This window comes from Gossypium hirsutum, chromosome A13, assembly GCF_007990345.1.
Source record: "Gossypium hirsutum isolate 1008001.06 chromosome A13, Gossypium_hirsutum_v2.1, whole genome shotgun sequence".
In the NCBI taxonomy this organism is placed as follows: Eukaryota; Viridiplantae; Streptophyta; class Magnoliopsida; order Malvales; family Malvaceae; genus Gossypium; species Gossypium hirsutum.
This window is the reverse complement of record NC_053436.1, coordinates 23,749,073-23,767,504: the sequence shown is the minus strand read 5'-3', so window position 1 is coordinate 23,767,504 and position 18,432 is coordinate 23,749,073. Positions and strand designations below refer to the sequence as shown.

The 18,432-nt window shown below is 34.4% G+C and overlaps 1 non-coding gene across 1 annotated transcript; it reads left to right on the top strand.

Annotated features, from left to right (window-relative positions):
* Positions 1-4,280: 4,280 nt before the first annotated feature.
* Positions 4,281-4,386, top strand: LOC121213076 (small nucleolar RNA R71). Its single transcript, XR_005908445.1, has one exon. It is a non-coding gene; the product is annotated as a small nucleolar RNA R71 (small nucleolar RNA).
* The last annotated feature ends 14,046 nt before the right edge of the window (positions 4,387-18,432 follow it).

Below are 18,432 nucleotides of genomic sequence, written 5' to 3'. Positions count from 1 at the left end.
ATTTGTGTCAGTACTATATCCGGGTTAAAACCCCGCAGGCTTTATGCGAGAATATTATCACTGATTAATGTCCGTAAGCTTCGTGCTCGTACTATATCCGAGCTCTGAAGACCCGATGACTACGTGTGGGGATTTTGTCCGGGTAAGACCCGATAACTTCGTGTGGAGATTATGTCCGGGTAAGACTTCGTAATAAGAATTGCTTATAAATATATTCAATGCGAAAGGTTAAACAGGTATGTACTCCAAGTTTATATGTGAGCTTGATTTGCACTAAATCATAAGGTAGTTATGTGACGCATACGAGAGCAATCTATGAGACTATTCCTATGATTATGTGACATCGGATCAGAGTGAGAGGTTATGTGAAATCATACAATATATCTATGTCACATGAGCTCACTTTTATGTGAAAGTTTATCTGCCTATTGTATATGATGAGATGTGCATATTCGGTAAAGGGATGGTATGCCCGAAGGAAGAGTGAAATAAAAATACGAACAACTATGTTATAATTTGATTGTTATCTGTTGACACTGCTTAAAACTTACTAAGCATTGTAATGCTTACTCCGTTTACTCTGTTTCCTCTGTTTTATAGATCTCATTGCGAAGCTACAGGCTCGGGGATCGTCAGCAACTAGTCACACTATCACTATCCACTGTTTGGTACTGCTATGTTTTGGATTATCTTATGGCATGTATAAAATAGACTAGTGGCGGAAGAATATTTTGGTTAATGTATATAGCCATGCGAAAATGGCTTATATATGTTTGAGCATAATGTTATAATCATTTGGTATGGAATGGTTAATCACTATCATAATTTGTGCTATTCATGCTAAAAGGGCTAGTTGAATCATGGAAACTATGAAATAGGTAAAGTCTACCTTAAAGGCAGATGCTGGCAGCAGCAGTGATGTAGATTTGGAAAATCACTAAAAATAGTAGGATTGGAATTAAATAGTGAATAAATTATGTAAACGAACCTTGATGAATCTATTTTCATAGGAAAGTAACGAAACGATCATATGGACAGTATGTTAAGAGATATTCAGGTTCTCGTGAGACAGGGCCAGAACGGTTTCTGGATTCCCTGTTCCGTATTTGGAAATTCATTATAAATTAACCAGAGATAATTAGGAGTCATGCCATATATGTATAGATTCCTCTCTGAGTCTAGTTTCTATAGAAACAAACGGCATCAGTATTGAAGCTCTGTGTAGGGACATATCCAAGTCGTAATGCGAAAAGGTCAGTGTAGTCGATCCCTCTAACATGGGAGACTTTGACTAATAAACTGTACTAATTGGCCCCACCAAAAATTCTAGAAAAAATATGTAGATGGGCATATGAGTCTAGTTTCAGGGAAAAATTACGAAACTGATTTTCAAGTTGTGAAACTCAAGATATGATTTTTAAGGTGATAGTTTCGCAGTTAGCCAACTGCCTGGAAAATTTTAAAATGGACTGCGATAGTAAGCGAATTTAGTCTGTGAACCCCTCGTGTCCGACTCCGGCAACGGTCTCGGGTACGGGGTGTTACAGGATTTAACCCAAATACACATCAAATATCATGCATATATAATCATATATTAATACATATCATTCAACATATCACATTCGTAGTCATTTACAACATTAGGGTATAAGCTCCATATGAACACCATCATTTACATTTCGGTTCAAAAGTCATTCATAAATATCATATATCCATTTCACCATTCAAACTTAACCCATAGTGACCATTCGACTATAAGTCATATACATAAATTATTTATCGCACAACTTAATTCAAGTAGAACCAAAAGGTCACGATTCATCTAATATATACATATTGCTCACTGATTCACACACAACCTTTCAAATTAGCAATTATAAGATGGTTCCACACATAGCCCATCCTTATCGATAATTTATGATGGTTTTACCCTTACTCACATATATGTCATAGGCATTTTTACCTATGCTTTGTAATTCACATTCATGATTCAATTCCAATCGATTTAACATGCATAAGTACATATCACATACCTTAATAATTTACTTTACGGAACGAATCCACATATCGTATTAGCCCATAGTCTTATAGCACCACACTTTTAATAGTTTACCTCATCGAAGTTCACATTTAATCATTTTAGTGCCAAGCCATATTCGGCTACCACAAAGGACTAATAATAATAATTTTATACACATCATGGTTTCCTTTAGGTATTTAATAATCACAAATCGTGATATCTCCACCAGCACATATACGGCACAGTTTATTCATTGTAACACTCATTTAGTGCATCAAATTTCCAAATCCAATTCAACTTAAGCATAATAGCCATAATCGGTTTATAGTCTTAAATCATTACATATTCGGCACATTAACTAAATAAAATTTACATTCCCTTTTCCATATTAATTTAACTCTTGGGCATATAAAAAGGAATCAAGCTTAAACACTTAAGAACTTACCTTGAATGTTGCTGAATGATTACAACGGCTATTCGATTACTTTCTCTTTTCCCTTATCCGAATTTTGCCCCTCTATGCTCTTGAGCTTAAATTCAAAGATTTTAAACTAGTCATTATTCGACTATTCGAGCATCACTTTCAAAATATAATATATACATATATATATATTCGACTTTCACACCTACTGATCATAGTAAGCTTATAAGAAATCAATAAGCAACTCATTAACAAATTTTTGTCAATGTTTACCACATAATCATAATTTTACTACAAGCTGTCTTCCTGAGCAACAGTCACTAAATCATTTATACCTGGAGCTACGAAACTCCAAATCAAGTGCCGTTAATTGTCCCTGAAGATAGACTCATATATATTTCATCCATAAAATTTTCAGAATTTTTGGTTTGGCCAATCAATACCAGATTTTTCTTAAAGTTTCCCCTGTTTCGCTGTTTGACTAATTTGACCACTCCTCACTACGAATCAAATTTCTCATTGTACAGAATGCAAAATATGTTCTCATTTATTTAATTTGAAACTATACTCATTAAGGAGTCTAAGCATATAAATTTCATCTTATGAACATTTTTGTACAATTTATAATGATTTTATCACTTCAAATATCTCATTATCGGAAATTCTTTTGCTTACACGGTTTGTTTTATAAGAAACTAGACTCATTAATCTTTAATTACATAATTTATTCAGCTTCTAACTCATCTCCCACAATTTATGGTGATTTTCCAAAATCACGTTACTGCTGCTGTCCCAAACAGATTTATTACCAAATCACTCTTTCACACATACCTTGCATGCATGTTATTTAAACATTCATATCACCAATCAATCATCACATATCTATAATTTTACTTAAGCATAATCTTCATTTCATCATTTTAAAGCACAACATGTTAGCCGATTTTTCCCTTAGCATCTAAGGCACATGCATGCTCATTTGCTTGGCTCAACTTCACCTATCTTCCATTTTTCATCAAAAGGACATGAAACAACAACCATTTCCTTCATTTTAATTCATGACCGAATGCTCACAACACAACCAAAAATCAAAATATGCTTCATGAGTTACGGTAGAATCAAGAAGAACTCATGAACATCAAGATAGAAGCAAACTACCATGAACTTACCTTGGATTTTTCTTCCCCAAGTGACCGAACATTCAAGAGCTCTTTTCCTCTCCTTTCTCTTCTATTTTCAGCTTTCATGAACAAGAATGAACAAAAACCTTCCTTTTCTTCCTTTTTGTTATTCTATTACTAAACATTTTATGACACAAAATAACATATATTATTTGTGCCAACTTATGCCATAACTTCAATAAAAAAATTTGCACATGTTGTCTACCATTAACACCATGGCCGGCCACTACACATAAAATAGAGAGTTTGACATGCAAATCCTCCTATTTTGCACTACTATTTATTAGGCCACTACATATTAGCCTATAGCATTTTCAAAAATTTTCACATAGGTCCTATTTCATAATTTCACTCACAAATGGCATAATCAAAGCATGGGATTTTCACACATGCACTTTCACATGAAATAAACACATAATATAACATTTGATTATTTTTGGGACTCGATTTTGTGATCCCAAAACAACTTTCTGACTAGGGCCAAATTAGAGCTATCATAACTTGCCACTGATAGTTATTCAGTAACATATCTTCAATAAATTCGTAAGCCGCCTCAGGTGTCTTATTATTGATAGTTCCTCTAGCGGTTTCATCAATCATCTGCCGAGTCGAAGGATTCAGGCCATTATGGAACATTTGAACCTGTAGCCAAAGCAGTAACCCATGGTGAGGGCATCTTCTCAAAAGTTCCTTGTATCTCTCCCATGCATCATAGAATGTCTCTAAATCCATATGCATAAAAGAAGAGATATCATTATGTAATTTAGCTGTTTTAGCCGGTGGAAAGTATTTTAATAGAAACTTTTCGGTCATTTGTTCCCGAGTAGTGATTCACCCTCGTGGTAACGAGTTCAACCATTGTTTAGCCTTATTCCTTAACAAAAAGGGAAACAACCGAAGGTGAATGGCGTCATCAGAAATGCCATTAATTTTAAATGTATCATAAAATTCTAAGAAATTGACCAAGTGAGCGTTGGGATCCTCATCCTGCAAACTATCAAACTAAACAAACTGTTGTATTATTTGAATTGTGTTAGGTTTCAGTTCAAAATTATTTGTAGCAATAGTAGGTCTAACTATACTTGACTCAGTTCCTATTAAATTAGGTTTAGCATAATCATACATAGTGCATGGAGTAAGATTTTGATTAACAGCAATTGCAGAAGGTAGCGGATTTTCTTAGTTTTCAACCATCTCCTCGATTGTGGTTTGAATATCGTTCTCTTACTCATTCTCTGTGTATCTTAAGATTCGCCTTATTTCTCTTTGGTTTCTACGAACTGTGCGATCGATCTCACTGTCAAAAAGTAATGGTCCTGACGGGTTTCTTCTAGTCATAAACTATAAGAACCTACTAGAAAAAGGGAAAGAAAAGAATTAGTAATAAAAATTAGAATAAAATTTAAATTGAAGTAAAAGTAAATGGCTAAAATAATAAAAATTGAGTGTTCCTAATATCTTAGTTCCCCGGCAATGGCGCCAAAAACTTGATATGTGATGATATTCGTGACAGGTTTTAAATATCTATAATGAATCGTTCTTAAAACTAACTATTATCACGATGAAGGCAAGTGTACCTATCGAACAGTAGTATAGCTTCAGCAAGACCGGATTGTCGAACCCAAAGGAACTAAAAGTACTAGTAATGACTGTCTTTTTATTATCTACCCTAAGAATAATGGGATTTGTTTTAACTAACTAATTAACTAAACTAAGAATTCACAGAAAATAGAATTGGGGAATTACTTTTGGAAAAACGATTGAATTAAGACAATACCTAAGGAAAAATCCATCTAGACTTCACATGTTATTTGAATCTGAATCGAATGATTTATTCATTTGACTTGATCCGTAGAAATCCATAAGTTATATTATTATCCCTCTCGAGACTAACAACGTCTAACCTTAGGTTGAATAATTGAATTCTCTTTCTAATTAACTCCCTAGGGTTGCATTAACTCGATCTATGGATCCGCTTATTAGGTTTCACTCTAATCCGGCAAAATCTTGTCACCCTATCTCTAGGCGCGCAATCAGCTCCGCTTAAGTATGACAAATGTACTCTTAGACAGGGTCTATTCCTCCTCTGAATAAGAGCTTAACTTGAATCAATATCCTGGAATATCAAAACAAGAATTAAGAACACATAATTAAGAACAAGTCAAATATTTATCATACAATTCAGATAATAATAACAAGATCAGTCTTAGGTTTCATTCCCCTTCAGTATTTAGGGGGTTTAGTTCATAACTAAAAAGGTAAACATCTCATAAGAATAATGATTACAAAACATAAAGAAGAACCCAAAACTCCTGAAGGGAAATTGAGGGGAAATCTTCAGTCTTGATGATAAATTCGGTTTCTGAGATGGATCAATCGGCTTTCCTTGAGCAGTTCCTTGCTTCCTTCCCTATGGCCCCCTTTTCCTCCTCCTCTAGGGTGTATTTATAGGCTTTAGAATGCCTAAGAACCTCAAAATTGGCCTTGTCCGAATTGGACTCAATTTGGGATCAACAGGGACACGTTCGTGTGACACGCTAGTGTGCGATTACTTCATGTCGTGGTCAAGCCTGTTAAATAGGCACGAGCGTGTGGTCCGCCCATGTTAGTCGTGCTTCAATTCTGCCAAATTGACATGGCCGTGTGGTCTGCCCATGTGAGGAAGTCCAGGCCGTGTTGATTTCGTACGTGGGCCCATTTTCTCCGTTTTTGGCCCATTTCTTTTCCTTTCACTCTCCTATGCTCACCTAAGTATAAAATATGAAATTAAGGCTTTAGGAGCATCGAATTCACCAAATCTAAGGAAAAATCATTCATAAAATGTGCTAAGCATGAGATAGAAATATGCATAAATTACGGTTTATCACGTAATAATTAAGTAATTTTCACATGGCTCTAATTATACATAGACCAAAATACAACATTCCAAAACATAGTCCAGCCTATACATGCCATTATTCCAAAAACTCAGCTTATAAATACCAAAGATAGTTGATAGTGTCATAGGCTTTGTAACACCCCAAACCCGGCCCAGAAGTTATGGCCGGATCCGGCATGCCACATCAAAAACGTTAAAAAAAATTTCCATTCTAAGTCCAAAAAATCGTACTTGATGTTCAAAAGATTAATTCATTAAGGGTTAAAGTAAATGGAAGCTGTGCACCAGGTAGGAAACCGGAAAAAAAGTGGTGAGTCCATCGGACTGCTTAAGTACCAAGCTCCCTTCGGATCCAATCCTAGACATGCATACTGCCATTGCCACACCTTAACGTCATGGATATTTCTAGGAAACCGATTTGATTAAGTCATTTTTAGGAAAAGTGATTAATTTTGGAAAATACTTTCATTGCGGAAGCTTTGCTTGTTGTCGTGTTATTTTGAAATCAACTGTTGTTTTTGAAAACGCGCCCTAAAGCTATCCAATTTCAACAGTTAAAATAAGTATTACCTATCTTAGTAATATATATTAAAAACCATCAAAAATAAATAAGCGGTCTTATTACATTTAAAAGCCCAAAACCTCAAACGTAATTAAAAGGATGTCCAGTTCACCAGAAGAAAATCAAACTTTTAGAACGGGTGGCCACTCCGAATTCCCTCACAGCTCTAAGCCCACTATGGTTGGGGATTACCTGCGTGGATGAAAATAAAAGGGATGAGTTTGGGGAAACTCAGTGTGTAAAATAACCCAACCATAGTCTAAATCAGCTCAACCCACAGAAACAGAATAAGTTGGCCTTAGCCCAGAACAGAATTCAGAATAAAGCCCATAGGCCTATAACAGAACAGAACAGATATTACATGTTTATGCAGAAACCCAACCATATCCAACCGTATACACCCCCGTACCAACCTTACACCGTGTGGGGAGACAACTCGACCCACCCAACCGCTACACACCACAGAATTTGCAGCATGGCTGCCAGAACAGATAATGTGACAGAGTCACCAGATACACATAATCGTGGCAGAGCCACCAGAACAGATATATGTGGCAGAGCCACCAGATCAGATATTTGTGGCAGAGCCACTAGATCAGATATTTGTGGCATAGCCACCAGAACGCTTCCTCCATAATATAACCCATGTCCCCATGCAACAGATATATAATCATGGCATACATCATACAGAATCAGATCGTCATGCTTTTCAGTCAAAATTAACCCTAGGGGTATAACGGTAATTTTGCACCTAGGGGTATAACAGTAATTTTCCATACATAGGGGTATTATAGTAATTTAGCTACTTTTAGGGTTTTCATGCATATCCTAACTATTTACGTACTATCAGAACACTTACTGCGCATACTTACCGAATTGGGCCCGTTGGCCTATGAACCCGATCTTTGGCCCATTAAGCCCAAATTATCAAAATGTACGCAATCGCGCGTACTGCAGTTTTTTACTTTAGATTACCAAATATACAAACCCAACTATCTTACGAGCATTCGCACACTCGCAAATTCCCAAAATACCGACTTTTCGGCATTTCGGCTTTTCGGCTTTTGCCAATCTAGTCTATGAGAGGGTGTCAGTTACACACCTGTTTGCAACGATATGCTGACGAGATCCACACACGAACCGCCTACAATTGGATTACTAACACGTTAATCTAACTATTCAAATACAAACTACGTATTAACCCCTTACAATATTCGGCCAACCACACCTACAGATTATAGTAAGCTTATAAGAAATCAATAAGCAACTCATTAACAAATTTTTGTCAATGTTTACCACATAATCATAATTTCACTGCAAGCTGTCTTCCTGAGCAACAGTCACTAAATCATTTATAACTGGAGCTACGAAACTCCAAATCAAGTTCCGTTAATTTTCCCTGAAAATAGACTCATATATCTTCTATCCATAAAATTTTCAGAATTTTAGGTATGGCCAATAAATACCAGATTTTTCTCAAAGTTTTCCATGTTTCACTGTTTGACTAATCTGACCACCCTTCATTACGAATCAAATTTCTCATTGTACAGAATTCAAAATATGTTCTTGTTTATTTCATTAGAAACTAGACTCAATAAGATTTAATTACATAATTTATGCAGCTTCTAACTCATCTTCCACAATTTATGGTGATTTTCCAAAGTCACGTTACTGCTGCTGTCATAAGCAGATTTATTACCAAATTACTCTTTCACACCTAACTTGCATGCTTGTTATTTAAACATGTATATCACCAATCAATCATCACATATCTATGATTTTACTTAAGTATAATCTCCATTTCATCATTTTAAAGCACAACATGTTAGCGGATTTTTCCCTTTAACATCTAAGGCACATGCATGCTTATTTGTTTGGCTCAACTTCACCTATCTTCCATTTTTCATCAAAAGAGCATGAAACAACAACCATTTCCATCATTTTAATTCATGACTAAATGCTCACAACACAACTAAAAATCAAAATATACTTCAAGAGTTAAGGTAGAATCAAGAAGAACTCATGAACCTCAAAATAGAAGCAAGGTACCAAGAACTTACCTTCAATTTTCCTCCTTCTAATGACCAAATACTCAAGAGCTTTCTCCTCTCCTTTCTCTTCTCTAACTTTCAGCTATGATGAACAAAGATGGACAAAACTTTGTTCTTTTCACCCCTTTTTCTTTTAATAAAACTTCATATTTCATCCATTTAATTCTTTAATACAAAAGACATGAAATTCTTATCATGAAACATTTACCTAACCCATTATCATGAAACATTTACCTAACCCATTATCATGGAACATTTACCTAACCTATTATCATTGAACATTTACCTAACCTATTATCAATTTGTACCATAAATTATGGATATCAAGTGTACATTTTGTCTACAACAACATGATGGCTGGCCACTTCATGTAAAATGGGAGGTTTGTCATGCAAATCCTCCTATTTTGCACTCCTATTTATTTGGCCACTTCAATTTAGCCTATAGCATTTTCAAACATTTTCACATAGGTCCTATTTCATAATTTCACCCCCTTTTTCTTATGGAACAAAAATTAACTAAAATTTTCGGGTTCTATCTTAAGTTTGGGCTTTCTAGAGGCCCACTAACATAATTAAACCTATGCCAACATTCACAGAGTTCCCGAAAATTGGGGCGTTACAGGCTTGGCTGACGATCCCCGAGCTCGTAACTTGAATTCCAAAAAAATCTATAAAACAGGGTAACCATGAACACACAGAGTAAGCTATCATAGCTTAGTAAGTCATAAGCAAATAAACAACTCAATAATCTAGTCAACTCATATTAACTAGACAAATTATATTAACAATACCATGCTTGACCTCAAACCTACAAATTCCATAATTAATATATGTTCATAGAAAGTTACCTACCTTGGCCGAATACTCACATAGTCATTCTATCATATTATTAATCAACTTCCAAACCAAATAATCATGATAATCCATACCTACATTTACTTATATACACAAGCTCAAGAATCATAGTATAACATCACAAATATGTATATTACCTATATTGCCGAATATTGTAACACCCCACACCCGTACCCTACACCAGGATGAAATACAAGGTGTTACCTACCTTGAACACATGCATTCCTACGTTTCTGAATCATTTAGACCTGGTCAAATTTAAAACTTGTCTAAACTTCTTTCAATATGGCCTACAAGACTCCAAACATTCATTTAAAAACCAATTGGGACCAATTAGGGTCCTTCAACGAACTCTAAAAAATAATACTAGATACAGGGGCACACGCCCGTGTGGGAGGGGCAACACACCCGTGTGACCAATTCGACATGGTCGTGCTATTGGCCCGTGTGGCTCACATGGACTAAGCATACAGGGACACGCCCGTTTTCTTTACCCGTGTGGAATTAATTTCAAATTTGAACCTACAGGGGTTTTCACACGGCTTGGCACACGCCCATGTCCATGGCCCGTGTCCCTTACAAGCCATGACATGCCTGTGTCTTCGCCTGTGTGCAAAAACTTGGACATTCTGTTTCTGACATCAGCAATTCTTAAGGGTCACACGGCCAAGGCGCACGCCTGTGTGCTAGGCCGTGTCCTTCACACGGCTGAGACACACGGTTGTGTCTCTGCACGTGCGTTTACTACCATGCGTATTGACTTGCAAATTTTTACGTGCAGGGGACACACAGCTGAACATCGCGCCCGTAGGGCTAACCGTGTGTCACACAAACCCTAGACATATGCCTGTGTGTCTACCCGTGTGGACAATATATGGCTATCTACCAAGCCCTTTGCCACCCTGAAACACGACATAACAACAACCATAATCAAGACCTATATACATTACATATATTCAACCATGCCAACAATTTCGCTTTCATGAAAGATTAACTTACATTCACATAATAACTTCCAATATTAGCCATTTTTCCATGGCCTTATACAAAATGAATCCAAATCTAAAGTAAGCCAGAACATTTGGCCAATTAACAATGACAAAAAACTCAAAAGTCAATATCCTATACATGCCATAATCAAAATAAAGGATCTAACTATACCAAGTGCTTCGGTTGATAGAGTGAATGGTTTCTCCAACATAGAGATGATCCTCGAGCTACTATGGCGGCACTATAAGAAAATGGGAAGAAATAGGGTAAGCATGAAGCTTAGTAAGTTTCATGAAAATAAATATAACAACTTTACCATTCATCATCATGCTCATAACACTAAAATAGGCATAAGCACAACTTACTCATCACTATCCAATACAATTCACATAACATATACTAAGGTCACGTCTCATGCATTTCATTTAGGTACCTATATCACTCACAACATAGTTATACTTTTCTCGTTTAACTTAAACTGTAACTCTCACCGTTGAACCATTTGGAAAGCTATCAGATATTCACTACGCCTCAAACATAGGGTATAATGCCAATGCCATGTCCTAGACATGGTCTTACACTAGTTCTCATGTCAAGTTGATGCCATGTCCCAAACATGGTCTTACACTAACTCCCACGTATTCGTGCCGATGCCATGTCCTAGACATGGTCTTATACTGACACATCATGTAGTTGATGCATGTCCCAGACATTTCTTACACTAGCTCTCGTCTCAATGATGATGCCATGTCCCAGACATGGTCTTACATTGGCTTTCATAATGTGGTCGATGCATGTCCCAGACATGTCTTACACTATCACACAAACATCCTGAATGTCATGGCCTGAATATCCGATTTATTTCTTAAGGTTCAAACGGAAGTCCTACTATCTCAATATTTATCATACATGATTATTTCCACAAACAACCAATTCATTCTATCTCAATTCAAGCATATATAATAACAATGTAGTTGTATTATTTATATACAACTTACCTTAGATTGCAAAATGTAGACGGCTAGTTCGGCTTAATCTACTTGCTTGGCTTTTCCCTAGTCTAGGCCCGAATTTTGTAATTCTTGATCTAGAATGATAAAAATTTACGAATTTTAATCATTTTATTAATCTAGATACTCAACAACTTAAAGTTGGGCAAAACGACCATTTTGCCCCTATACTTTTGCAAAATAACCATTTTACCCCTAGGTCCAAAAATTGATTTTTATCGAATTTATTCACATCTTAAGCCTAGTCGATTACTTTTTACACTAGAAGTAGTCCAAAATTCTCAATATTTCACACATTTATCACCTATTTTACAACTTATGCAAAATGGTCCTTTTTAGGGTTTTCATGAGAAATCTCTTCACAAAAGTTGTTTATTTCACAACCATGGTTCATTTTCTTCCATAAAATTTCAAAAAACAACATGTCTACTATCATGTAAAAACCCTAGACTTTCAACCATTTTGCAAAATAGTCCCTTTGTTAGAAAGCTCATGCTACAAGGACCTCAAAAGTACAAAAATATTCAAGAAAAACCCTCAAATCACTTACTTGCAAAGTATTTTAGTTGCTGAAAATTTTTCAAGCTTCCATGTCCACTTTCTTGGTGAAAAATTGGTGGAGAAGAAAGAGAGATGAAAAAAGATGACAACTTTTACTATTTGTTTTATTTTATTCAATTTCAACACCTAATATCACCAAATTTTTTACTTTTGACCACCTTTGTCTCCTATGGCTGGCCATGCTATTCTAAAGGGTCTAATTGCCCTTTAAAGACCTCCAATTTAGGTTCTCTAGCTATTTGACACCCTTAACTATCAAAATTGGGCTTTTGCACTTTATGCGATTTAGTTCTTTTTTGTAATTAAGCTCAAAAATGCTAAAATTACTTCACCAAATTTTTCTTGCACTACTATAAACATGTTATAATCTTAATAATAATAAAATACTTTCTCTGTCCTCGCATTAGTGGTCTCAAAACCACTTTTCTGACTAGGCCCGAAATCAGGTTGTTACAAATATACCAAATCATATATGCACATATATTCAAGAAACATTTCAATGATACACAAGTTATTCATTAACAAGCCGAATACACATATATTCTTCATTTGCAGCGTACATAATTTGTAACAAGTACCAAGTCACATACTTACCTTATTTCAAGTAAACAACAAGCTAATTCATACCTGGCCATTTAGCTCGTTTTACACATTCGATCACATCATATCTTTTCCCGATGAACCATTCAGAATTGGATAGGACACTCGGATAATTACACATATATCGTACAATGCCAGCGTCCCAGACGTGGTCTTACATGTAATCACATATCGATGCCACTGTCCCAGACAGGGTCTTACACGCACACATATATTGGAGTCACATATCGATGCCATGGTCTTACTCGCACACATATATCAGAATCCTATGTCATGACATATGTATCTTAACTATTCCTAAGATTCATACGGGGTTTTCGGACTTCATAACTCGGTCAAAACGAACGCAGGAACATGGTTACCAAGCTTATACACTTTCAGAAATAGCTTATATAAATTCATATATTTCATTTCGGCATGTATACTTTGCATTTAAATAAAATTAAGTACGTCTATTTTCTTATAAACTTACCTCGAACGATGTAAAATGGGACGGGACGACTAGTCGTCAACTTTCGTTTTCCCCCGATCCAAATCCGATTTCTTTAGTTCTTGATCTAAACATATTCAAATTAAGCTCATTCAAACATATTTTCATTCAATTTAGTCCAAAAACACATAAATGGGTAAATTACCATTTTATCCCTAACATTTACATTTTTTTTACAATTTAGCCCCTATTACACAAAACACAAAATATACAAAATTTCATCACACCCATGTTAAGCCGAATCTTACCCACCTTTATACAAGTCCATATATTTTATTTATTTCACATTTTAGTCCCTCAAATTATTATTTTTGCAATTTAGTCCTAATTACTCAAAATCATCAAAAACTCCAATACAAAACATGTTAATCTAAAACACATCTTTCATATTTCATCATCAAACAACAAAAATCACAAGCTCTCAACAATGGCAGAACTCAAAATATTCACTCAAATAAAAAATTCAAGCATGGGTTTACTAGTACTCAAAGCAACGATCTCAAAAACGTAAAAATTATCAAAAACCGAGTAAGAACGAACCTTGAATCAAGCTTGAATGAGGCTGAACCCTAGCTTTTCTTTTCTTTTCTTTCTTATTTATGTTTTTGGCAAGAACATGATAATATAAAACCATGTTATAAAATTTTTTTTATGTTTATTATTACATAATATTACATAATTTACTTATTTAACCTTTGTAATAAAATTATAAAACCATTAATAATAAGGGCAACCATCCATATCACATGTATATGGTTTATTTACAACATAAATGCTTCAATTTAGAAAGACACTAACAATTCAACCTTTAAGCTTTAAACTATCAAGTTTTCAATTTACGCGATTAAGTCCTTTTATTTAATCAAACACTTAAACGATAAAATTAAAGCACGAAAATTTCACATATACAAATTCACACATAATAAACACAGAAAATAATTTTTTAAATATTTTTCTGATTTAGATTCGTGGTCCCAAAATCACTGATACAACATTTAATTTAAATGTGTAAATGTACATAATTTAGTTACACGAACTTACCCCGTCACTTGTTCGTATATGCTTTTCTACTAATCCAATAATTTTTGTTTTCCTCGATCCAATTCTGAACTAGGTCAATCCGGATCTATAGGAGTAAATTTAACTCAATTTAATGAAATTCATATTCAATTTAATGAATTTCACATTTTAGGCAAAAGTACCATTTTGCCCCTATACTTTTCATTAATTCCAATTTCATCCCTAGGCTCGGAAAATGAAATTCATGCAATTTAATCCTTATGCCAAGCCTAACCAAATTTTTCATATAACATCTACAGCTCATTTTTTTCACAAAAATTAGAAATTTTCCATTAATTTTACATCTGTACAATTTAGTCCCTAAATCACAATTTCATAAAAATTCACTTTACAAAAGTTGTTTATCTATCAACAAGCTTTCAATTGCTACCATCAGTTTTAAAATTTCAGCATATTCATCCATGGCAAAATTTTAATACTTTGATAACTTTACAAATTGATCCCCAAAATAGCCAGATTAGGTTACTCCGATCTTAAAAATATAAAAATTACTAAAAATGGGACAATATTACTTACCCAATTAGGCTTGCTTGATTTTTTTTCTCTTTCCTAGGATTTCCATAAAAATTTAGGGAAGAAGATGACAATAAGATTATATTAAGTTATTATCATATTTATTTATTTCTATTTCCAATTTAGTCCTTTTCTTTCTAAATTTCCATGAATGAATCATCGAAAATATCTACTAACTTTTCTTAATGGTCTAATTTGTAATAGCCCATATTCAGTAAAATCAAAATAGTAGTTTCGGGACCACAAATTTGAGCCGAAAAGAAAATTTATTTTAATATTATTACAGGGTCTGCATTATGATTGGAATGTCATATGAAAGTTCTGATAAGAAAATTTTACCGATTATGTATTTAATTATGGAAAAGACCAAATTGCATAAAATGCAAAAGTAGAGTTCTAGTAGTTATAAGTACCAAATAGCAATGGAATTCAAAACTTGAAGTCCTTATATGGTAATTAGACCATCAAAAAAAGCTAGTAGATATTATTAATGAATCTTCTATAGAAAATTAGAAAAAGGTAAGGACTAAATTGGAAAGTGGAAAAATTAAAATATGATAATCAAATTAAATAGAAAATATCATCTTATTTTCATCATCTTCCCCAAAATTTCTATGGAAACCCAAGGAAAGAGAAAACAAGCTTCCTTGGTTTAACTGAGTAAGTATTCTTGTCCTGTTTTTAGTAATTTTTATATTTTTGATATTGGAATAGCTTAATCTATCTATTTTTGGGATTAATTTGAAAAGTTATCAAAGTACAAAAGTTTTTCCATGGATGAATATGCTAAAATTTTATTTATGGTAGAAAATAAAAGGTTGTTGATAGATAAACAACTTTTACAAAGTGAATTTTGATGAAAATATGATTTAGGGATTAAATTGTAAAGATGTAAAAGTTATGGAAAAATTATGAATTTTGTGAAATAAATGTGCTGTAAAAGTTATATGAAAGTTTTGGTTACACTTGGAATAAGGATTAAATTGCATGCATTTTATTTTCCGAGCCTAGGGACAAAATCGTCATTTGTGAAAAAGTATAGAGGCAAAATGGTAATTTTGAATAGGATGTGAATTGAATTAAATTGAGTATGAAATGGATTAAATTGATGTTAAAATCATTTATATAGATCCTTAAAGACCTAATACTGAGTTGGATCGAGGAAAACAAAAACTTTCGGATTAGTAGGTTTTGCATACGAACAAGTATCGAGGTAAGTTCGTGTAATTAAATTGTGTTCATTTATATGTTTGAATTAAATGTTGTATATGTGAATTGTATAGTTGTCATGTATGTGAAATTGATTGAATATCCGATAATGCCTGATAAATGTCAAATCCCGTTTAAATAAATGAAAGTCAATGGATACAGGATTTCCTAACATATGTTACAGACACACCATAGCTCGAAAGAGCATCCCGTTATTAGCTCTCTTGAGCTTCCCATTATATGGTTCAACGAGCTTCCTGTTATAGCTCTTCGTAGCGTTTCGATAGATTGTGATCTTACATTTGTTTTGGACACACCTTAGCTCTTATAAGCATCCCGATTAAAGGCTCATCATGAGCTTCCCGTTAAATTGGCTCTTGATGAGCTTCCCGATAATGCTCGTTTGAACTTCCCGATATGGTTTTTTGTGAACTTCCAGATAAGGTTCTTTGTGAACTTCCTGATTATGGCTTTTTATGAGCTTCCCGTTATATAGCCCGGATAAGCTTTCCGATAGGCTCTTTATGAGCTTCCTAAAATGGTTCTGTATGAGCTTCCCTTTACAAGGCTACCCTAATTGGGTACCCCATGAAATGAATTGATGAATTATAGTAGTCTACATTAAAGTGTACTATATGAGTATATCCATCGATTTTTCAAATAAATTCAATAAGTAAAGTTCTGACATGGCTAAACTAAACTTGAAATAATTTGTCATTAAAGTGTACATGTAATATAGAATAATGTTATGGAAAGCATATGTATGTGAAAGACATTAAATGATGAGCTCATCCATGTTCTTGGTATTATATGAATTACTTGACTAACATGATTGGTGAAGTTGTGTTTTAAGCTATAAGCCAAATTGTTTGGATGCATTGTTGTATGCTTATCTTAAATGTAAATATATGGTAAGTTAGATTCCTATTATACAAACTTACTAAGCATTAAATGCTTACTAGGTTTTTTTTCTATGTTTTATAGTGCTCGGAAGCTCGTAAAGGTTGGAGATCGGTCGGAGTATCATCACACTATCCCCCAGCATGTTTTGGTATAAATAGAAAACTTACTTTAACATAATGGCATGTATAAGCTAATTTTACTAATGATGATATGTAAATGGATGTTTGTAATCTAGCCATTGGAATGGCTAGTAATGGTATATTTTGGTATGATAATATAAAGTTATATCATATTTAATACATACATGTATAAGGTATGGTTAGATTGAATTAGGGTAATATATATATTCTTGCAAACAGGTAAGTTTGACTATATGAATGTATGAAATGTTATACTATACATATTAATGATGTTTGCTTAGTTTCATGCTTGAAATTGGTAGGTATATATATATGTACAAGTATTGTTGTAGGTTATTGGCAAATTTGGGTGAGAAATAAGGTTAGGAAATGGCCTTATTTTGTCCACACAGGCAGACACATAGGTGTGTCTTGATTTTGTGTGACATATGGCCTGACACACGGGTATGTGGTTTGGCCGTGTGTCTTTTGCATCCTAAAATTGAGAAACAGAATGCTCAGAATTGGGCACACGGGCAGAGACACGGGCGTGTGTCTCGGTCGTGTGAGATACACGGCCTAGAACACAGTGTGTCTTGGCCGTGTGAAACCTGTACCTAATTTGTGAAAATTAAATTGACCACATGGCCTAGCACATGGGCCAATAGTAGGCCGTGTGGCACAAGTTCGACAGTTACTCAGGTAAGGACACGGACTAGCACACGACCGTGTGCCTTGCATAGAAAGCCCACACGACCTGAGACATGGGCATGTCACTTAGTCGTGTGAGTCACACGGCCTACTTACATAGGCGTGTAACCCCTGTATTAAAAAAAACAAAATTTTAAATTTCGTAAAAAAATTTCTGAGTTTTCGATTTAGTCCCGACTTGATTCTAATGTTTAAATTGGGCCTCGAGGGTCTATTCAAGGGACAGTATGATTATTTTCTGATATGAATAGTAAATGATATGAATTATCTGTATTT